A 24,274-nucleotide genomic window follows, 5' to 3' on the forward strand; every position below is an offset into this window, starting at 1 on the left:
TATGGAATGTTATTAGGGAATTTGCTATGATTTCTAAAATTGGAATTCAGATAAAAAAATACTTTGGATGAAGTGGTTAGTGATACAAAGACAGAGTAGGCTTTTGAAGAAGAGAAACGGGGGGAGTGGTACTTTAAATGGAGGGGCTTTCTTGGAAGTGAGGTAACTTAGGGTACATTAGGGGAAAAGTAAATGAACTACTTTGGCCAAAGCATAGAATTTGTGTCAGGAAGTAGTGGGTGACGTGCTGGAAATGTAGGTTGGAGATCATATTGGCTATAAAGAGTTTTTAAAGCTAAGCTACTAGATTTTGACATTATCACATAAAATACATCAGCTATTGAAAGCTTTAAAGAGTCTAACATAATAAAACTTAGCAGTAAGCTTTTTTTCTTTTTTTTTTTTTTACTTTTTGCAGGTGTTCAGGAACCAGCAGTAGCCTGGGTGGCAGTCAAGTGAAGGGAAACCTCATGGCAGGTAGATACTCTGCAGATCTTGATTTGAAGTATAAACACCCATGAATTTTTCACAAATAATCACCCGTGAAGATCTATTCAGTGCTTGTAAATACTTTTGTAATCGCTGAGCCAATCCATGAGGTTGGGTAGGAAGAAGGATTGTGAAGAAAAATTTAAGAATTTTTGGTGGGCAGTATGTCAATAATCTTAACTTTAAAATTATCATAAAATAATCTATGTGTTATAAAGTATTAATTAAAATCCTGTTCAGTTACATTTATGGCCCTACAGTTTTGTCCAGTTCTGTCCAGGAAATATCCTAAGGAATATATCCCTAGAACGTTCAGGTTGCTTTTCCTGGGAATGTTCCCCTTCCCTTCAACTATCTTCCTTCTGGATATTCATGACCCCTCTGACTATGTTAAGCCATTCTCTTATATGCACTTGTCTCATCCTGTTCTCTTTATGGTGTTTCTCATAATTGCATCTATGGATAGATAGGTGAAATGTGTTGTTCAGTGTATATCTCTACTACTAAATTGTAAGCCTTTACCACCTTGTTCACTGCCTAACAAAAAAGAGACTTTTAGTAAATGTTCCTTGAATGAATGAATGAACCACCTATGGCCCCCTGATTTATGCATCTATAGTAAGAAAAATGGAATGTACAAATGATATAAGACAAGTTTATTTCATTAAGACACTTAAAACTTCAAAGGATTTAACACTTTAAGAGTTTAGAGAGGAAATGAGACTCTAGAGTCTTGCCATAAATGTCATATGTAATTCATTCATGTACTCGTCTCAAGCTCAACACTACTTTGAAGGCTAAATGCCAACAAATAAGCAAGCACTTCAAGGTAAAGTCCAAGGCACGTAATTACTGCAAGAGTAGCACCCTAGTGGATCAACCTCATTGACATTCTTTTGCTGTTACAGATGAGTGAATTAATATTTCTGAGAGCTGTCTTTAGAGGCAAAAGGTTTCCAAATTTGGAAAAGAGCTAATTAATTTTATACTTACATTACAACTACAGAAACTATAAACTATTTTATAAATGTTTAAAACATTGGTTTTGTTTTATAAATAAAAGGTATTGGTTTTTTAATTTTCATATATTTTTTTAAAGTATGAACTTCAAAGTAACATCAGGAAAATTTTTTTTAACATATTTAAAAGCTTGATTGGAAAAAATAGAAAACATGAGATTTGATAACTAGAAACAGTTATTGGCTGCCTTATGTATTAATTTTACTAAAATATAATATTAATTATAACTATAAAGTAATATTAATGTAAATATTTTTGAATTCTGAGTTAATAAATATTGTATTCGTTTTCATTTATTATTTAATAGATACATTATCAGAAAAAAATTAGGTCAAAACATGCACTTTAAGATGTTTTCTAGTGTTGTAAATTCAAAGCCCATTTTCATTTACTTCTGTGACATGATATCTTATAAATTTAGTTAAAAGGACAATAATTTTATAATCACTGCACTTTATTAAAATATATCATAAAGTTGTTTACCTCATTGGCTCCTTAAATGTCAATTTTTAAAGGTGTCCTATTATTCTACTTTAGGAATTTAGCAGCAAATTCATGAAATAGTTTCACTATCCCAGATAGTATGATAGACCTACCATCAGTAAAGGACTGTGGTTCAAACAATCAACTATTATTAAAGATCTTATAATTACCTCATTGGGATCAATCCCTTCCTTTGAATCATTATTCGAAAGATTTTTCTATTCTTACCCCAGGAATAAGTTAGCATCAGCAAGTGAATTGAAAGTTCCAATAACATCATCCAAGGGATTGTCAGCCATATTCATCTTTAGATCCATGTACTAGCAATGTATTAAAGAATTACTGATGCTCACAAAAATGAAGCTGTGGACAAACACTCTCGCTTTTATACCAAGCACAATATGGGCATTTTCCCCTTCTTAAATCAAGTTCTATCTGGGGTCCTAGTGTGGCATAGAACTTCTCAAATGCTTGCAGTTACTCTAGTGATGGATATAGCCAGATCCTCCAGATATGGTAAAATCAAGAGAAGATTCTACAGCTCATAAAACAAATATAGAGGAAAGGAATATTCTCCAAAGATCCCATCAATGGCACCCCATGGGAATTTTTTCCAATTAGCTATCATTTAAAGTGGGGAAATAAAGCTGGACATATTGAAGCCATATTTTAGAAATGCCACTGAAGAAGGCCAACTTGCAATTTTCTGGTCATTATTTAACTAACATTTTAACAATTTCTAAAGAATTATTCTTGCCTTCTATTCTGTACAACTGACGGCTTGGTAATAAACCCATCAAATTCTCAATCTGTTAAGATTGACAGAGGCTGCAAATGTGTTTGCAAAACTATATCTTCTATACTGAGAGTTCTTACAGGCTTTTAGCAGGAACTCTTAAATTGTTCCTGTGAGGTTACTGTGACATTGAGTGGATGTTCTTCTCAGAAAAATTCAGATGCAAGAAGGTAAAATGATGTTTCCCAAGCAACAAAAGCCGTTGCTAGTGTCAGGCCATAAACTTGAAAGATAATCAAACATCTTCTTCTGCTTGGAACTCAAATTCTTCCCTCTGAGCTTGTTTCTGTGTCTGTATTTTGGACTGTTTCTCTTACACACACACACACACACACACACACACACACACACACACATGTTCTCTCTCTGTTCCTCTCTCTGTCACTGTCTCTCTCTCTTTCTTTCTCTACTCCCTCCCCACCATCCCCAAGATTTTACTTAAACTACTCTAGTAGTAGGGCACATACATGAACTTAACTAACGTATCTCTAGGTTCCAACCCAGTCATGCATTCTCACTTGGTTTACTTATATATATATGTAATTAAAACTACTAAAAATAATAAGGGTGAAAGAAAATGACTGTATGTGAAAAGTGGATAAGGCGAAATGGGGGGTTAAGGAAAGATATGAAGGACGTGGAATCTTTTTGGTTCTGGTTTTGTTTTTTTGTAAAGGAAAAAAGAAAGTAATTTTGTCTTAAAGTAATATAATTGTTCCAGAATAAGAAAGGAAAAAGATAGGACAAAAGCTGAAAGGATATAGAAAATTGTAGTTTTGTGAAAAAGAAATCTTCAGAAAGGAATTTATATGTAGTCGAGCTAGATGGGAATGGATTTAAGTTAAAAAGGTGAAAAGGAAGAGGGTAGTTTTAATATCAAAAGTATACTTGTACAAAATTATAATTTGCTTTTCTCTCTGTTAGGATGACAAAGTTTGTTTTAGATCATTGGTCTGCTCTTAATAAGAAATTGTAAACAAAAATTTTTCTTTACTTCTAATGTAATCTGCCTAGGAAACAAAGATTCTGCCTCTTATGAAAATAATTTCCTGTGCTTCATGTTGTGTTTATCAGCTCCAGGATTCCTTAAAGAAAAACATTAAGTTTTCTCCATTAAAAGAGCTAAGTTCTACAGTTGTACGTACTAGTTGTTTAACTATGTAACTTTGTTTGCCTTTGACATCTTTTAATTTCACTTTGGTTGAATAGATAACAAAGTATTATTTCACAAACACCTATGATCCTATTTGATAAGTATTTACATCTTTTGACATTAAAAAAAATCATTTGACATTTTAAACAAACTTCCTCAAATCAAATCTGAATGAAATAAAAAAAGAAAAGTTAGTTTATTTAAGCTTATTTGATATATTAAACTGCATGGGAACATTGTCAAATAATAAGTAATGTTTAACTTTCTTAGATCATATTTATATGGGACATATATATCATTAAAACAAGTAATTCAAAATTATATGGAATCCTTTAAAAAATTTGATGTTATTAGTCACAATTCCAGCTATTACCTTAAACTACACACAAAAAAACAAACTTACTTGTCAATTGCATTATTTGTGTGTGTGTGTGTGTGTGTGTGTGTGTGTGTGTGTGTGTGAGAGAGTGAGAGAGAGAGAGAGAGAGAGAGAGAGCTCTTACTAGATAGAGCTCTTACAGATCTTTAACCATAGCTCTTTAAAAGTCCTTTGTCACTCACAATGAGCTATTGTTTTACTTCTCTGAATACATTTACAATCAACTATTTGGCAAAAGCACTGGGTGTAATATGCAACTGATAAATTACTGAACACTACATCTGAAACTAATGATGTACTATATGTTGGCTAATGGAATTTAAATAGAAAAAAAAAAAGTGCTTCATCTTCAAGAAGATTCTTAGAAAAGACCCCAATAAGAACTCTAAATTGCAGGTTTATGTTAACTTTAAGGTCGTAACACAGAACTGGTAAGAATTTCTAAAATTCTAATGAAAACCTAATTGATTCATAAAGCTGCTAGGCCAAGATGAAACAAAACAAGAATTATACAACATTGACTGAACTGATGAAAATGATTATGAATTTGATGACTTCATTTAAAATATTACTAGTTCTTTAATATTTTGTTTTCAGATTTAAAGGGCCGCCTTTTCTATTCCCTGTTAATCTAACCATAACTGACAGCAATTTGGTTAGGTGTATCTTTGAAACAAAGATTGAAACACATCTTTTTCTCCCTACCTGATCCCTACAGAATTCAGAACCTCTTATTAAATATTCTTATTTTTCATGACAGTAGATACATTTGCATAAGTTCAATATGAATCTGTTCTCCTTGTAACAGGACACAATTGGGCAAATCCTTGGTGTGGCTTCCTAGCCTTGAGAGGCTTTTGGATTCCAATCTGAAATACTCTATGAAAAGTTCCAGCAAAAAAAAAAAAAAGTTCCAGCAAAGTACATTTAAAAGAGCTATATGGTCAATCGCTATTCCTGGTACCCTAATGTAAATAGCCAGGGCAAGTTTACTGAAACCAGAGTTAATCTGCAAACAAATTACTCTTACTGTGGTTATCTTTGATAGAAATGGGGATGGTTATAGAGAGAAAAATTATATTTCAGTAATACACTTTCGTGGATATCAGGTTCTAGTGCTCTTAATGTTTCTTCAGGTTTTGTTTTCTACTTACACACTGGACTGGATCCTGAATTCTTCTAGTTTCCTCTAATATTTGGCTAGAATTTCTCAAACTAACATTTCCAGTTTTCTCCCACTCTTTTGATTTGGAATCACTATGAAACTAAAACTGTCTTTTTCTTGAAGGCATGCAAGCTAAAGCTGGACAACTTGATATAAACTTCTGAGAAATCACCATCACAGCTGAGGTGTGGACAGTCTTCATGCCTGGTGCTATGTACACAATCAGAAAGACCACCAAAGACATTCACACTGCAAACCAGGAAAATCTGACCGATCATCTCTGCTCACTCTCACTCCATCTGAAGATGCTTTAGAACCCCACATCTAGAAATCTCAACTGGCTGCTCTCCAAACTCAGAAACTGTATTTATAAATTGCTCAAACTATTGAGCTTTTTCTTTTGTTTCCATAAAAACGCCTCTCATTAAATCACCTGATTGCTCTTCTCATATACAGGCCTAATTTAGGTGGAAGCTCCCCTGCTACACCACCTCCTAAAATCAAGCATCCTTAGTGTTCACCTTGTCCTAAGTAAACATAAGGATGCTCGCTAATATATCATGCTGTGCCTATGCAAATCACTTTTAAAACATTATAACCCATTTGAGACATTTAATTGGTTAAATCTTATCTCGTGACAAGCTATCCTCTGGTGAATGTTTCAATCCTTTGCTATTTTTCTCCTTATAATCACCATTCAGACCTCTCAAGTGCATTGTAACACCTCGAGGGTTTTAAATGCCTGTTGGCAGCCACTCACTTGTCAAATGGTATCCATCAGCATCAGATAAATAGATCAAATCAACAATAACCACATAACTGATGAAGCTGAGGACTACAAGGCCCTCTGGCGTGATGAACGCAAACATCAAACATGTGATTCTTCAGTATGATTACATCCAGGATAGGTAGTAACAGAGAATAATGCTATACTGCTAGGTCATGCTTTCAGACTGCTGAGACAATAACCAAAAGGGGGAATGGTTCAAGTAAAAAAAAAAATGGAGATCAATCTTGAAGATTTCCTGAACAGACAAAACCATTCAGTCATATAAGCAAAGCTTAATTTAGCTTATTTCACAAGACTAACATGACCTGGGTCATTTCCTCCTTACATCTTGGGAAATCATAAGCAAAACTTAGACTGTTTCTCAAGGTTGTTATGAGGTAACCATTGACCAATTCCCTATTGTTTAAGAAAATTCTAATACTATAACCAATCACTGTGAAGAATAAAGTCACTGCTTTCTCACTATATAAATTGCTTTATAACAATATTCCCCTGAGCCTCATTTCATGTTTTGGTTTGAGGGCTCCCAATCTGTAGTCTGTGTTTTTGGTGTGTGTACAATAAACTTGTACTAATTACTACTTTGGTGATTCATTGGTTTTACTTCTGTTATTTCTGAACTCTTGACACTCTGTTTCTATAAAGCATATGTCTTAAGTATTTGGGGATATTATAGGATTAAAGAAACTATGCATATTTCTGTACTTATAAAAATTAAGAATTCTGTTACTGATGCAATTACAATAACTAATTCAAATAAAAAGTTTTAGGAAAACTTTTATTTCCAAGCAACCACATTTTGTGTTGCCAGATTTGCAGTCAAATATAGCAATTCAACTCTCTTCCTCTTAACAAAATATGCCAATTTTTTTTTTCTTCAGTAAAGATTTCTTTTTACTGCTAAATCCTTGAGTCTCATAATACCAAATATACTAGATTACTATCTTACTACTACTCTAACTGACGTTTTTCTCTTCCAAGAAATGAAACCAATAGTGCTACTTTTTAAAAAATCATTTCTGGGACAATGTCTTCAAGGACAAAATGGTGATTTTTATCAGAGAATATAAAATCTATTTTAAGATTTTTCTCATGTGAAACATAACGATGGAAGCATTACATAGTAAAAGCAATATGCAACTAGTGTAGTTACAATTTTTCATTTGTTAACCAATTTAGCCAAATTAATTGTGGAGTTAAAAAAAGAAAAAGGCAGGTTAATTAAAAGCAATGAGAATCTCATCATGTTGCAATTTTTGGGAACTATACAGTTCCTTTGCTATAAAATGCTAACAACAACAACAACAAAATATATATATATACACAAAAATGCAACTACCAAGTCAAAAAAACAACCCATAAAATTTCTCAGGTCTTTCATACAGATCCGAGCAGGCTGATGTGTAATTATTTTAAATGGAGATGCAACCTTCCTTTCCTGTTTAAAATGTAAATACACTTGGGAGAAGTAACACACTGATTTAAATTCAAATGAAGTTATAAAAGACTGTGACAGTGGATCCTTTCCTGAGCAGGTTTTAATAGGTGCAGCATGATGGGAATCTGGAAGGAAGAGGCAAGAAGAGAATAAGGGCAAAGGGATTGACCTTAAATATGAATCTGATCTTCAAAATTCCTTACCATCAATCCTGAAATTCCAAATAACTTCCACCACCTATCACATCAACTTTAACACACTTTCCCTATTTGTTTTCCGGAATAACAAGTCCATCCCTTTACTTATATTAAGATTTTTTTTCCCCATTCTTTAAATGGCTAATCTCCCACTGCTTTCAAAGCACTTTTTCTGATAGGTTCACTATATAACATAAAAAGATGTCTTAAAGAATCAATTCTAGGTCATAGCACAGGAAGCAGGAAGCACGGTTGACTGTACCAATTTTATAAACCCCTGACATCTGTACATTTTTTACTAACATTTAACATAAGTGTATTGAATCACTACTTATTGCTATGTTTTAATGCTTATAATCTTTTAAAAAATTCCAATTAGGGAGCTATTGAAAAGGCTACCAAATATTGACAGGCTCCCCTCTTAACCCTAGGATAACCCATTCATTTCTGCTGGCCTTTTAAAACCAGAACATGGAGCGCTGGGTGTTATACGCAAACAATGAATCATGGAACACTACATCAAAAACTAATGATATAATGTATGGTGATTAACATAACATAATAATAAACAAAACAAAACAGAACATCACTGTGTCCTAGAAAAAGATTTGATGCATTAATAAAGTACAAGCTTTGGTGAAGACCTGACGAAAAGTAAACTTCAGGCCAGAGAATTTTTGCAAATTGAGCAATACTGCAGCATCTCCCCACCAAAGCATGTAGAGACTTCAATTCTTTAACATGTTAATACTGTGCCTTGTTATGAAATCAGAGCAGACGGAAGAGCAAAGGGGAAGGAGAAGTTGCATACATCCTCAGTTTGAAGCCTAACACATTTCATTTTACTTTTTCAAATGTGCCAACACTTCTTATCAAAGATAGACTTCAGAACATTATTAAAATATCTTTAATGGATTGTTGAAAATCAACTCGTCTAGGATACTACTAAATCTTAAGAACGCAGATTTTCCATTGTTCCTGGTATAGGAAACATAACCAGTTGGGTATTTTGTAATCCCATGCCCTTAATCAACTGAACTGCTCCCTCTAGGGTCATCAATGGCCTTCATAATAACCCCAACGCCCCTTCTCTCAACCCCATTGGTTTTTTCATTTCTGCAGTCTGTATTCACCTTAAGCTTTTTTTTTGCATATATTTATTTATTTTTATTTATTTTAATTTTATTATGTTATGTTAATCACCATACATTACATCATTAGTTTTTGATGTAGTGTTCCATGATTCATTGTTTGTGTATAACACCCAGTGCTCCATTCAGTACATGCCCTCCTTAATACCCAATCACCAGACTAACCCATCCCTCCACCCCCTTCCCCTCTAGAACCCTCAGTTTGTTTCTCTGAGAATCACCTTAATCTTTTTGTAGCCTCTGGGAGTCTCCTTTTCTTAGCCAAGCCCTCTTTATACAACTGTAAGGACAGACTAGATCCTGGTTTCTGTCTGACTTCTCCTATCTCCTTCATTTTCTCTCACTGACTTTAACTTTGGGCATGGCCCAAGGCTGGCTCCCTAATTCATTCTATTTCTTTTGTCCTTTTGAAATTTAATCCAATTTGGCCTGAAGCAGAACTGCAAAGGAAGAAGATTTCTTCCCAGCAGCAAAATCCTCCTTTTCAATAGTTGGTGAGCAGTACAATTGAGGCAATTGAGCATCTTGCCTTGGGATAGATTTTAAATTCAAAATGTGGCTATTGGTGACACATCCCCACTTCAGGGTCTTTGCCCTCCCTTTTCCTTCTGCCTGAAAGGCTCTTCCCTCAGAGTACTGTCTCACTCTCTCACCTTCCTCAAACTTTTGCTTCTTCTCAGTGAGGCTTCCCCTGACCATCCAATGTAAAATTTCAAACTCCTACCCCACCCCTCCTTACTCTGCTCAAATTTTTGTTTTTCTATAAATTTAAAATTTCCAACATTATACATATATATAATGCATATTATTTATTATATTTATTTGTTATTGCTCCTTATGTCTGTTTTCCTGACAGAATATATGTGCCATTTTGTTCACTTGATGTCCCAGTGGCCTAGAACAATGATTGGCACTTAGTAGGTGATTAATCAATATTACTCTAATTGAGCTGCAAAACTTCGCTGTTACCTACCTTCTTTTTCTTTTCACTCCCAACAGCCTAGTCCAGGTTTCCTCTGGTGGTAATTAGCTAGTTAGCATGCTAATTGCATTTCCTGTTCCTCCTCTCTTTAATCCATCTTTACTGTTGGCTGATTTTCTTCCTCAAAACTCACATTTATCTTCTCATTATCCTTCTCAGAAACCTTCACTGTAAGGCCAAGTCAAAATTCCTCATTCTGGGACTTGACTTCCTGCTCAGTATGACTACCAGTCACGTCCAGCCTTACCTATGCCCATTCCTCAGTCGACTCTAGTCAAGCTGCTATTGGCTTTTTTCTTTGACAAAATATTTGTTGACCTCCTACTCTTAGGTCCCATGTAGCATAAAATGAATTTACTGTCAGTTTAGGCAACATAAACTAGAGGAATGTATGTTTAAACAACAGCATTTGTATTAAAGAAGAAATTGAGTCGACAGAAGAAAGACTTAGGTGAATGAGGTCCCCATCACTGAAATGACTCTCCACCTGCACTTTTCATGTTCTGGGAAAGCAAATCATATCTATTTGTAAAGGTCCAACGTCAACTTACTCTGTGATTGATTCTTCGTCTTTTAAAAGCCATAATTCCTTTTAATAAACATAAATAATAAACATTTTGTCTTTGCACAAATTTTCTGATGTGCCTTTCCTCGCCTTAAGAGACAATTATTTATAGACTTCACATGCCTTCCCATCCTAAAGTGCTGAGAAGCCTCTTCAACCAGGAGGCAGCCCTTGCCTCCAAACCAAGAGCCAGATTGGGAGGAAAAGCCTGAAAGGGACCTGGGCCTCTGGGGAAAGAATGTAAGGCTTACACTTTGGATTGGTGAAAGAGCTGACATCCCCAAATGGGCCAACTGTGTTACTGCCATCCCTAAGTGTTCCACAGTGACATCACTCCTCATCTTAACATGAAGATTGTTCAGATGACGATGGTTTCTCCAGTATTTAGGCTACCACTCCAATGCTTATGAGATTCTTCTTCAAGAAGGTCCTCCCAAATAATCCTCTTCATTTTCTTCTTCCCCTCCTCTGAACTTCTACTTTATTTACTATGTTATATACATTAAACATTCTAGACTTTGACATTATTTTTGGCTTGAATTTTCTTGGCATATGTTGATCATTGCAAAAATTCTTGAAGACATAAATTGTCTTCCCCACAACAATGGTCACCAAACTTTGCTAATCAATAAGGCCATCAATATGTATTCAAAAATTTCAGATTCCAGAGCTAAACTCCGATCTGCAGAAACTTAACCACTTCTCTAGATTCTAACGAATCCATATCTTCAAAATGTCCCCCAAACGATTCTAATAATTGGCCAGATGGGGGTATTTAGAGTTTACCTGGAGCTTAATAATAACGTAATTTCAAAACACCTTTTTACTTAAAGATTATTTACTTTTTTGTCTTTTTTTAACTGTTGTTGTTTTGTCTTAAATATTTCTTTGGGGAAAGGCATACCACACTTCTACTCAACTAAAAGAAACATTTTTACAATCTAAAGGTCTTTTATTTTTTTGTCACTTATCAAGGCATGGATTCATAGGGAATGGATTCTAGCAGCTCAGGCTCCTTTCCATTGGTTCTTACAAAGTGTGTTTCTCTGGATGGAGCAGACTGGCACTTTATTTGTTTACAACAATGCCAACAGCATGCTGGGTAACACTATAGACTCTTCCAGTCTTGCCATGGTACCATTTGTAGGGTGTTCCTTTTTGAACAGTGCCATTCCCCTGATGTCTATAATATCACCTTTCTTGCAGATTGGCATGTATATAGCCAAAGGAACCACCCCATGTTTTCTAAAAGACCTAGAGAACATATAGCAGATGCCTCTCCCCTCTGTGTTGGTTATTTTGGCAAATTACTGGAAGATGGTGGGTCTGGCCAAAAGGCAAAAATTATTTATTCTTAACTATTAAAAATTCATGACCAAAGTATCTGATTCCAGATATTATTGATCTACCTCATCTAGGTTTTAGATTCTAGTATTTGATTTTGTGAGTACCATATAATATTGAAGAAAATTTTAGAATTCAAAACACCTGAAATTTCACCACATATGTATACATATATTATGCAGAAACACATATCATTTCTCATTTTTCTTTTGATATCACATTATGTTAGATACTTTCTAAATAACATCATTCTTTAAAGCAGTGAAAATAATATTACATTGGGATAGTGATACTAATTAACTTAGTCAATCCCCCACTTTTGGACTTCTTGGGTATTTATCATTTCCCCTATAGTTATAAATATCATAACTCATGTCTTTGAAATAAACAATTCATTGAATATTGATGTAATTGTACTATATTTTATCTATTTAGAAAATATTTATTCTATTTACAAAATATGCATTTCATTCTTTCTTGAAATGTTCTAATCTTGGATACAATTTTTGTGCTGGTCTCTCCGATTAGTTTGCTTTCTCATTTTCAGACTTGTAGGACAATCCTCCTTCAACCACACCACTGTAAGGGGCCATGAAGTTAATCTTGTTGGCATATTCTTTTGGTTCCTATATTTGGGCTGATCTCCCTATCATCCTATTCTCAGGGGGTACTTTCAAACATCAACAATACAACAGGGAAGAAAATTGTAAAGGGTAGAGATCAGGGTTCTTTAAAGCATGGCCTACAGGTCCCTGTAACAGAATAAGCTGGAGTACTTGTTAAAAGTGAAAAATCACTGATCCTTCAAATTACTCAGATACTGAGGTGTAGGGCCCAAGAGAATGAAATTTAAACAAGGACTCAAGGTAACTTTTATGCATGCTAATGTTTAGAAAAACAGGCTTTCATATACTATGATATCAATGAATTTGCAACCTAGATTTAAAATTTAGTCCAATTTAAGGTACATTCTAGATTTAAGATACATTTTATTTTATTTCTTTATAAAATTTGTATATATATTTAATCTATGTCACTAATAGGATTCCCTTTCCCTTCTCCCCCAACCCTCCTCCACTAAAGTGCATTGTTTTTAGAAAGTAATTGTTGAAATTCTGTTTTGCACTTAGAAATTGTTCACGTATATCAGTTGTTTAATTTTTTAACCAAATCTATGCTCTGATTAATAGCTTAGTCTTGAACATTACACAAAATTATTTATATGATTTAAAGTGATTTCCCTCTTCTTTTTTCTTAAATTACAATGCTTGCCTCGTGTCTTTAGGACTTTGTTAATAGATTTCTATAGTATTTGATGGAAAGCCATCTATATAATAACATAATACATGTTCACTAAAATTCTACTATGTGTCAGGTGACAAAGACTCTTCTGGACCAAATCTATGTCAGGCTCCTCTAAATCCTCTTCTCAACTAGGCTCTGACCTTGGGTTCTCTCTTTGGCCTGCTTAGTCCAGTTCTAGCAAGAATTCTGCTGAATTAGTTTCGGGAAAATCCTCTTTCCTTGGTATCTGATTGTCCTTGATATTAGATCAAATTCCTCATCCTCCAACCTCCATATCTTATCACCCTGGCCTGCCTTCAGTAAGAATCTTGTTGAATCAGTATAGTGAGAATTCCCCTAGGCCCAGTAATTTTCCATCCACTGATCTCCACCCTGACCCTTGGTTCTAAATCTCTACTTGTCCTTGTTGTATTAGGAGTTGAGTCCTATCTCTCTACCCTTCTGCAAAACTCCACTGCCATAGTCCCTCTTGAATAAAGTCTTCCTTACTTTACAAGTATCATGAAATTTTTTTCTTTAACACAGGCATTGTGCTACATTTTAAAGATAGAATTATGGGAGGAGTAGTCCTTATACTTGAGAAAGTAGCCCTCTAGAATGGAAGTTTATCTCATCAGACATATTTACAAAGCAATATAATCAAATCTAAAGCAGAAACATGCACCAAGCCACAGAAAAATTATAACTTGGAAGGACAATGAAGAATTCCTTCCTATAGCTATATCTACATGGGTGAATTTAACTGAATACAAAAACTAGAAATGCCTAATTTGAAATAGCTTACTCATGCCAGAAAGCTAGCTTTATATAACATCAAGTATGGCCTGTTATAATATCAGGATCTATAGAATACTCATATCTCAATTTTAGAAACAAAAATATCTTTGATTTACTCTGCCTATTTTCATTTCAATGGTATTATTATTAGAAAAGTCTTTGCCTATTATCTCTTTGTATAATAGAGAATAGTAGACATATACGAATACACAGACACACATAAATACACACTTAGGTGTACACACACTCTTATCTCATAAAAATGCATTATCACAGTGGATGTTACCAGAGGAAAGCCCATATTCTTAATCATTTTCATTACCAAGTAAATACTAAAGAAATTTCTAGTGGTTAAGTGTCCAGAGTATTCTGGGCAGTCACGATCTCTTTTGTAATACATTATATTAAAAACCTAAGACAATGAGAAAACACTACCCACCTATTAGAATAACTACCTTTCAAAACATTGACAATACCAAATTCTGGTAAGGATGTAAAGCAACAGGAACTCTCATTCACTGGGAATGCAAAATAATACAGCCATTTTGAAAGGCAATGTGGAGGTTTCTTACAAAACTAAAGGTACTCATACCAATATGATCCAGTAACCACACTCCTTGACATATACCCAAATGAGCTGAAAACATGTCCATGCAAAAGTCTGCAGAAAAATGTTTAGAGCAGCTCCTTTTTTCATTACCGTCAAACTTGGAAGAAACCAAGATGTCCTTCAATAACAAATTGATAAACTATTGTACATTCATACAATGGAATATTATTCAGCAATAAAAAGAAATGAGTTATCTAGCCACAAAAAGACATCCAAGAAACTTAAAAAGTGAAATATTTCTAAGTGGAAGAAGCCAGTCTGAAATGGCTATCTTCTGTATGATTGCAATTACATGGCATCCTTAAAAAGGCAAAATTCTGGAGGTAGTAAAAGGATCAGAGGTTGCCAGGGTTTCAGTGAGGGGAGGGAAGGGTAAATAGGGAAAGCACACAAATTTTGGGGAGTGGTCAAAATATTCTGTATTTTCCATATAATGCACTATACAGTACTATATGATATAATATATGACACAGCAACAACGGAAATATGTCATTATACATTTTTTAAAACCCAAAGAATGTACAATACAAAGAGTAAGCTCATTGTAATGGACTTTAATTAATAATAATGTACCTATCAATACTGGCTCATTAATTTTAACAAATGTACCGTACTAATACAAGATGTTAATAATAGGGGGAATTATGTGTGTTTTGGGGGAGGATATGTAAGGATTCTTTATAGTTTTCAATTAATTTTTCTATAAACCTAAAACTGCTCTTAAAAAATTGTTAACTAAAATTAAAAAAAAAAAAAAAAAGCAAAACCTAAGACACCAAACCAAACCAAAACAAGACAAAAACCCTGGTAAAATAAGACAACTTCTAGAATTATGACCAAAGGGTATTTTATGCCAGTCATTCATGGCATAGAAATGCTCATCCCATCTCTGTTGTTACCATTTATTCTTATGGTCATAATTATGTTGGTACCTGTGATGATATTGGAATAAGGCACAGAAGAAATAACCTTAGAATATCCAGGTCCCATTATTAGTCTGAAACCTATAATTCTGCAATATTCAGTCTGGGTTTGAATCAGGCCCTAAATCTGTTGAACACTAACTTGTTTTTTTAAATGGTAACTAAGACAACTAACAGGACTTACCCAACCTGGACCAAATATTAAAGTGAGACCTAAGCTAAGCACACCTCAGACTATGGGGAGTCCTCGTGACTGTTAGGGCAGATTTTTGTCTTATGTCAACTTCCCCAGAGCCCCAGGACAACAAAGACCCTTGTCAGAATTGAAATGTGGATTCTCTAGGAGAGAGCTTCTTGATCATTGTACTAATAGAAAGGATGGAGAAAATATTTAAGGCTCAATTTTCTAGATACAAAATCAGGGATATTGGTCAATCTTAAGTCAAATTAACTTCATGTGAAAATTTGGGACACAAAGTGTTTTTTTTTTTTCTCTAAGAAAAACTCCTCTAAACCCAGGCTCCAATCGTTGAGATGCAGACAAAGCCGGAGACACTTTAGTGGTTTCAAAAAGGAAAGCTATTGCTCCCCAGCAGAGTTCCCCCAAATAACTGTTTATAGATGTACTAAGATTCAAACCCTTCAGCCCTGGAGCTGCTCTGGATCTGATTACCAGAGCCAGTGGTCTCTGGTAATAAGCAGCCTCTGTACTGTATCACAGGAAGATTGTCCTTTTTCTGTGTGGGCATGATAAGAAAAAGGCTGAGAAGCACCCAACAAGAGAATCTCTGCTAAAGATGTTTTAATCCAAAATGGTCAGATTGGTGCTTTGTAATTCCCATTGTTTCTACATATCATCCTATTTCAAACATAATGATAATATCTGCCAAGGAATTATTTCTGAACATATTTCACATGAAATGTATAAGACATGAGCTACTACAAAGCTATAAACAAATTCAGAGCATCCTAGTACTTCTGATAATACCACCTAATTTTACCTCACCATTTCATCAACTTTCAAAGACTACAAAACCCAAAGTAGGAATTGGCTCTTACCCTATAATGAAAACCTCTGCACCTTGTCTCAGGGTAAAGTATCAGGGTCTTCACACAATCCCTCCACTCCGGGACTGAGCAGTTCTTGAAGTGTCTCTACTGGGTCTAAGGGGAAAGAAAAATACAAAAATAACCTTGGTACGCTTCAGCTAACATTAACATTCTTTTTCAAGTTGTTCAGATTCTTTTTTTGCCATTTCATGAAATTGCTACATATCTTGCATCAAACCATCTTGTACAAAATAATTAGCATTTCCAGAACACTTAACTTGAAGAAGGAATTTTCTTCCTTTAAATCATTTTTAATCTCCCCCTCAACCACCTTTGAATGAATGATGTCTTTCCTTGTTATAAGATCATATTAACTATTTTTCGTGATTATTTACTTCCTTTGCCTAGATCACAATTTTATTTTTTGGTCTCAGTAATAGCAAAACTTTCTGCAAAATCAGTTGAAAATTGTTAGGCTTAGCCAGTCCTGTCTGTGGCTTTGCTAAGACTGTTTTATTGCTCTACTCTGCTATCAAATAAACTAACACATTTTGGTCCCTAATCTCCTATGCCTCATTTTTTTTCTGACCTAAAAATCTCTACCAGAGCCCTAAGTACCCCATCAAGTCTATAAAAATACCGACCTGAGCCAGTGAAAAAGTGTGCTCTGCCAGCATGTTCTATAAGATAGCCTTCCAACACCACAAAGTTTCAGGCATTCTTTTTTTTTTGGAACTAGCAAAGAAAATAAGCCAGCTCTGGCAGTTGATCATGGACTGCTCTAATTCAATGAATCCATTTTCTACAGGCTTTAGTTGGCAAGCCTCTTTCCACTGCCTGCAAACTGACTACAGTTCTTTGCAAACCTCCTTTGCAATTCTACCCAAACACCACCCTCTACACCACAAAGAGTTATATGTTACTGAAAATACATTTTAAAAAGACTTTTAGTGGAAATATCTAATTTTGGAGCTCTTTCTTAACCTCTCCAATTTGTTACACATACGTATGTTTACCCATAGAACTGTCTTGAGGATAAGTGAAACCAATGGTGTAATGCTGTGTAAAGCTCAGAGAAGTCAGGAAGACAAGGCTGTGTTCCCAGATCTAAAATATGCCCCTCTTGATCGGCTTGATTTGTCAAATGACCTGTGTATGGAGGCGCACAGTATGATGATATAAGTTTGATGGTACTTCTGAACTCTACTTCTAGGAATCTTATTCTGTCTATCTTTGAAATTCTTTTTTTTTTTTTAAAGATTTTATTTATTTATTTGAGAGAGAGTGAGTGAGAGCACAGAAGGAGAGGGAGAAGTAGACTCCCCGCTGAGCAGGGAACCCGATGCAGGGCTTGATCCCAGGACCCCGAGATCATGACCTGAGCCAAAGGCAGACGTTTAACTGACTGAGCCACCCAGGCACCCCTATCTTTGAAATTCTTAAGAGCTAATGGTGAAAGAATGGGGAAGGCAGGACAATATATCCTCCAAGGAGAGGCATACAGCAAGTTTTGAAATAACACAGCCCTTTCTTATTAATCTTATTACAGAAAAAACAAGTACATACTTTATTTGGTTATGGTTATATTTATGTGAAGTTTTAGAAGAGACCATTGTGATAATCAGAACAGTGTTGTGAGAGGTTAACTGGAAAGTGGCATGAGGGCACTTTCTGGAATAATGGAAAAATACTATATCTTTTTTTTAAGATTTTATTATTAGAGAGAGAGAGAGGAAGAGCAGAGGGAAAGGGACAAGCAGACTCTGTGCTGAGCGCAGAGCCCAAAATGGGACTCACTCTCACAACCCTGAGATCATGACCTGAGCCGAAACCAAGAGTTGGATGCTCAACCGACTGAGCCACCCAGGTGCTTCAAAAATTCTATATATTGATTGGGACAGTGATTAAATAAGGAGACCCACTTAAAAAAACTCTATGGAACTATGCCCATAAAATCTACATTTTATTGTAAGTAAATTCTATTGTAAGTAAATACCTTAATAAAAAATAAAAAACAAAGGGACTCAAAGAGACCTCTCAGTTTTGGAGTGATTTTCAGAAATCACCTAGTTTTTATGAAGGAGTCTTTACCTCCTTCCTGGCCAGTGAAAAACAATTCTTCATTCTTTCATTTATGTATCCACTTAACAAAGATTTATTAAGCACAAATATATCCAGAGTTAACACAGTGGCAGCATGCTAGAAAAAAAAAATGATGGTTAGCAAAAGAGACACAGCCTCTAGCATTGAGCTTAAAGTCTGTTGGAGGAAAATAGTCAATTGAAATGGACAAAAACAACGAGCTATGGCTATAGCACTGAGAGAAGGCCCATGTTTTAACTAAGGGCTTGCATCAAAACAGAATGAACTATTTTATGCTAAACCGCAAGCTAAGCTGAGCTGAAAATACTGGTGTTCACTGAATCGTTAAAAGCTGTTAGAGTGATCAGACTAAAGCAAACTAAATAATGTTTTTCTATTAAACCAAGCCTAAATATTCTCTAAATCAACTGAATCAAAACATCAAAATACTTTTCATGTCAAATTTCATTTGGACATTGAAGTCTTTTTTTAAAACAGAATTTAGGTCTTCCACACCCTACGGCAGCTTATATATACAGCTGTCCATGAGGACAACATGGTGTTAAATGACCCTCTTTCCCATGAGCAAATTCCAGCTGGGAAGACAGGTGCATCTACTTCTGGTGACTCTGCTGCCAGTGAGGGATTTGCAGGCTCTCCCAACAACATTATGCATCCTCACAATAAATCCAAGCTTGTGACAGGTACAGTATTTGATATACAAACAAAGTACAACCATGAATGGACCAGCATTCCAATATAAAGTACTTTTAGGTATATACAACTCCCTCATCACCACCCCAAAACACTGTTAAATGATGTCCCTCTGTGGGCAATCCAATTCTTAAAGCACATGAAAATTTTCGTTCATCTAACTGGTATAAAAAAAATTACCTTGTTCCTTTTTATGGCTTTCTAAACTATTTGTCCAAAATCCTTTCCAAAATGGGAGGAGTCAGTTATAAGATAAAAAAGATGAAAGAATATAATTTAAAAACAAATAAATAAAACATGAACCATATAATTATTGAATTTCCAAGCCTTTTAAAGAGGACTATGCTGTTGTTTATTTTGTGAAACTATCTAGAAGAAAACCAACATGATTTTTTTTAAAGATTGCTCTAAGAGGAAACATGCTAGAAATAGTGAGTAATTCAAAAAACAGCCTTGGAATGAGAAGCATACTTTAAACCAAGACCATGATGGATAATGAATGCTTTGTATTTAATCAAACAGACATCCACAACATTGCCTCTTACTGTTTTCTACTGTCTTTCCTAGTCTCTGACCAGACAATTTAGGGTTTGGGTTGCATTCTCCTGGCAGGACCAAAAATGGCCACTAAAACTCTAAAGTAACTGGAGCTCTAATTCTCTCAAACATGAGAACCATTCCATGTATCCACAGAAAATATTGTCAGATTGTAGTTCAAACTGTCAAATGACACTTTTATTACTTTCTAACTCTGGTCAGTGACAAATTCAAAAGAAATCCTCTATTTCTAATTAGGAGTTACAGTTCCTGTTTATGTAGTTTTAACATATTTAATATTTAAGAAATGGGTATATTTTGGGACGCCTGGGTGGTTCAGTCGGTTAAGCGTCTGCCTTCGGCTCAGCTCATGATTCCAGGGTCCTGGGATTGAGCCCCCTGTCAGGCTCCCTGCTCAGCGGAGAGCCCACTTCTCCCTCTCCCTCTGCCTGCCGCTCCCCCTGCTTGTGCTCTCTCTCTCTCTGTCAAATAAATAAATAAAATCTTCAAAAAAAAAAAAAAAAAAAGAAAGAAATGGGTGTATTTTAACCAAGTAATACATTTTTTAAATCCCACGTTTTATTTTTATTCCCCAACCAAATAGCTGATGATTAGAATAGTTAACACAACAGAACATCTTCCTACCATTTTACTGTAATTTTTCCTTCTCTAATTTACTCTCTACCAATCTCACTTTAGCTTGGTTTCTGTTCTTTCTTTCTGCCAATGTAAATATCAGCTCCCTGTGTTCCCAGTTCCTTAGTCATTCTTTGATATTCACTGGTATTTTAAGAAATACTTGAAGGAGGGCGCCTGGGTGGCTCAGTTGGTTAAGCGACTGCCTTCGGCTCAGGTCATGATCCTGGAGTCCCAGGATCGAGTCCCGCATCGGGCTCCCTGCTCGGCAGGGAGTCTGCTTCTCCCTCTGACCCTTCTCCCTCTCATGCTCTCTGTCTCTCATTCTCTCTCTCTCAAATAAATAAATAAAATCTTTAAAAAAAAAAAAAAGAAATACTTGAAGGAAAAAAGGTGGTGTTGGGTTTTAAGATTTGAGGAACCTTATAAATCCTGGCGCTTAAGACTTTCTCAGTCTCAATCCATTAGATACATAATTGTGGTGTAAAGTTCTAGATGATTTTTAATGTTTTTTTATATTGTCACAGCTTTCTTCCCCACTAACTCTCAAAGAGATGTCACATCATGACATTCAGTCTGCAAGCTTATATCCGATGATAAGACTTCCCTGTGTTCTTACAGCAGTGTGCTTCTCCCTCTCCCTCTGCCCCCTCCCCCCGCCGCTTGTGCGCGTGCACTCTCTCTCACACTCTCTCTCTCAAGATAAATAAATAAAATCATAAAAAGAGAGAAAAAAAGCCAATGATGACACTGTACCAAGAGAGTTTCCACAAGCAAAACGTCAGAAGAATGGTCACTTTACTGCACACCATATTGTCGTACTGGATACAAGAATCCGTATGGAGCAAGCCAATGCCATACTCACATAGTGAACAAATCTCTCATTTTAACAAAATATTTCCTGCTACATTAAAAACCAATATTGTGAAATTGAATTTCTCACATTTGTAGATTTGTTTGTATTTTATTTGTAATTATGTTTTTTAAGAGATATAAGCATAAGGCATTTATGCCTGGTTTTATGTTTGCATATTTTTAAGTAACAATGTAATAAAAACGATTTAAAACCTGGAGCTCAAAGAGAAGATTTTTGTCCTTGTTTTTGCTTTTCCCTTAGAAAGATACTATACATTATGCAAGTCTAAGAAAAAGTGACCTAAAAGATTGTGGAAAATGTGTATTTCAAATTTTGCATTTGTGGAAATGTATTGTCTAAAAGATAAAGCTCTGGTGTCCTGAATGAGTTTATTTAAATTTCATGATCATCTTTAATTCATCCTGACTTCCCATCAGATGATGTACTAAAAGAATAAAGAAGGCTTAAAATAAATGTCATTGTTTAAAAACAAAAAACAAAAAAACCCTAGTCCTACTGGAGCTTTGAAAGCTCCATTGTATAGCTGCAAAATACGATTCATCTTTTCAGAGTTTGATATATTATTAATTTCAGTTTAGCAACATTAGAATCAGACTATGAGATTATTTTACTTGCAAAGGACTGCAAGGAGAGATGAATTTATGCTGTATCCAGTTTTAAACCCAACTAGAAAGGAAATATACCAAATTTCTGTTGTTTAAACTGATGAGAGTCATTTTGTAGTCTTCTAAAAACCAGCGGCACCTTGAGAAATTATAGCTATTAAGTGGAAAGTAAGTTTTAATTATTTAAAAAACACATTTCTTTCTGCATATTATTCATTTAAAAGAGCCTTCCTTTTTTAGAAATCAGCCTTAAAATTGTGTACCTGAGTTAACTCTTTTGGGGATCTAGAAGTACTCTTGGTAGTGGTGGAGAAGGAAATGCTAAAAACAATTAACTCTCCCACCAGACAGAACAAGGGAAGATTCCAGGTGTGGCTTTGAACACCTTAGCAGGTGTTTGGGAGGTTCTACAGTGTGGGATGTAAGCTTGAAGATTTTTGATGTTCACTTGGTGACTGAGAAATTCCCAGCATTTAGTAGATCAGGGACATGTCCATCATTCTTTTTCACTTATTTATCCCTAGTTCCTGGTATATAGTAGTAATGAAGAATAGTCAGAATAAAGGCAGGCAGGGACAAGCCCCCCCCACCCCGGCCCCACCCATGCTCTAAGAGGAAATCACCCTTAAAAGGATTCTACAACACCCTGGAAGGAGCTCCCCATCCTTTCCCATGTGAACAACTAACTACCTGATAGGTAGATGAGCACTTGGACAAAAACCTGATTGGGTGACAGGCGCATGGAGGTTAATCAGATCAAAATAGCCCATGCCAAAGAGGCCATAAAAACCATTAGATTTGGGGCACCTGGGTGGCTCAGTCATTAAGCATCTGCCTTCAGTTCAGGTCATGATCCCAGGGTCCTGGGATCTGGCTCTCTGCTCAGCAGGAGGCCTGCTTCTCCCTCTCCCACTCCCCCTGCTTGTGTTCCCTCTCTCACTGTCTCTCTCTCTCTCTGTCAAATAAATAAATAAAATCTTAAAAAAAAAAACAACCCTTAGATTTAAACGCCAAATTGGCAACCCTTTTGGGTCCCCTCCCTCTTCAGGAGCTTTGTACTATAGCTCAATAAACTTTGCTTTGCTGACCACCACTCTTTGTCTGGTCTGCCTCTTCATTCTTTGAAGCGGCAGTGTGACCAAAAATCACAGGCACTAAAGGAAAAGAAATCCTGCAACAGTAGGCATTCAATATATGAATTAATGGTGTTTATAGCTAGAAGTATTCAACCAAGACAGCATGCTCATGTTCAAAGATTTTTAAAAACAGAGTCAGTGATAATATATGCAGCTCAAAAACATTATATATATATAATATGCATATATTTCATACTAGATATAAAAATACACATATATACATATATATGTATATGTATGGCACACTTGTTGTTTTGTTTTTGTTTTACCTTATGGAGCTAGGCAAACATAGATAAATATACAGCACACTAGTACACTTAAACCACTTTATTTCATTGGGGACATCCTTCTGTAGTAGGGTATTTTGCTATTAAACTAAGTGTTGACTTTTTTCAATTTCTTTTAGTTCTATTTTTCTACTATATTTAAGTAGAAAAGAGTACTTTCTCTATGCCTCAGGATATGGTCGATTCAGAGAGAACAAAGAATCATATTTTTGGCCTTTGAGCAATTAATTTGACCTTTGTAAGTCAACAGTGCAGACAATAGTCTTTAAAACCAAGGCTTTGAATCGCAAGTACCAGCAGCTTGAAAGGAAAAAAATATTCCAAAAGCTTGGATTTAAATATCAAGAGCCAAACCCTAGAGGACTTGGAGCAAGAGTTCAGGCCCTGGAAAGAGTGGGAAAAAAATTAGTGACGCCATAGGAGCAATTTTCCTATAAAACAGAGAGGTGATAAGCGCTGTGAATTGTATAAGACTGTTGAATCACAGACCTGTACCTCTGAAGCAAATGATTTATTATATGTTAAAAAAAAAAAAGAAGATAGCAAGAAGGGAAAAATGAAGGGGGGCAAATCGCAGGGGAAGACGAACCATGAGAGACTATGGACTCTGAGAAACAAACTGAGGGTTCTAGAGGGGAGGGGGTTGGGGGGGATGGGTTAGCCTGGTGATGGGTATTAAAGAGGGCACATACTGAATGGAGCACTGGGTGTTATACGCAAATAATGAATCATGGACCACTACATCAAAAACTAATGATGTAATGTATGGTGATTAACATAACA

General features: G+C 35.4%; 1 protein-coding gene across 7 annotated transcripts in view; it reads right to left on the reverse strand.

The window, feature by feature from the left end:
* The window catches only part of B3GALT1 (beta-1,3-galactosyltransferase 1), a 509,322-nt gene that overhangs the window by 318,794 nt on the left and 166,254 nt on the right, over window positions 1-24,274 (reverse strand). For 6 of the 7 annotated variants that reach the window (XR_004300101.1, XR_004300102.1, XR_004300103.1 and 3 more), the window contains exon 2: window positions 16,627-16,731. The gene's annotated coding sequence lies outside the window, so the exon portion shown is untranslated. Of the gene's footprint in view, window positions 1-16,626; window positions 16,732-17,261; window positions 17,866-24,274 lie in introns of those variants that run through there. The other variant, XM_032408793.1, reaches the window with a different exon arrangement.

The sequence above is a fragment of the Phoca vitulina genome, unplaced genomic scaffold, assembly GCF_004348235.1.
Source record: "Phoca vitulina isolate PV1807 unplaced genomic scaffold, GSC_HSeal_1.0 scaffold1, whole genome shotgun sequence".
Taxonomy (NCBI): domain Eukaryota; kingdom Metazoa; phylum Chordata; class Mammalia; order Carnivora; family Phocidae; genus Phoca; species Phoca vitulina.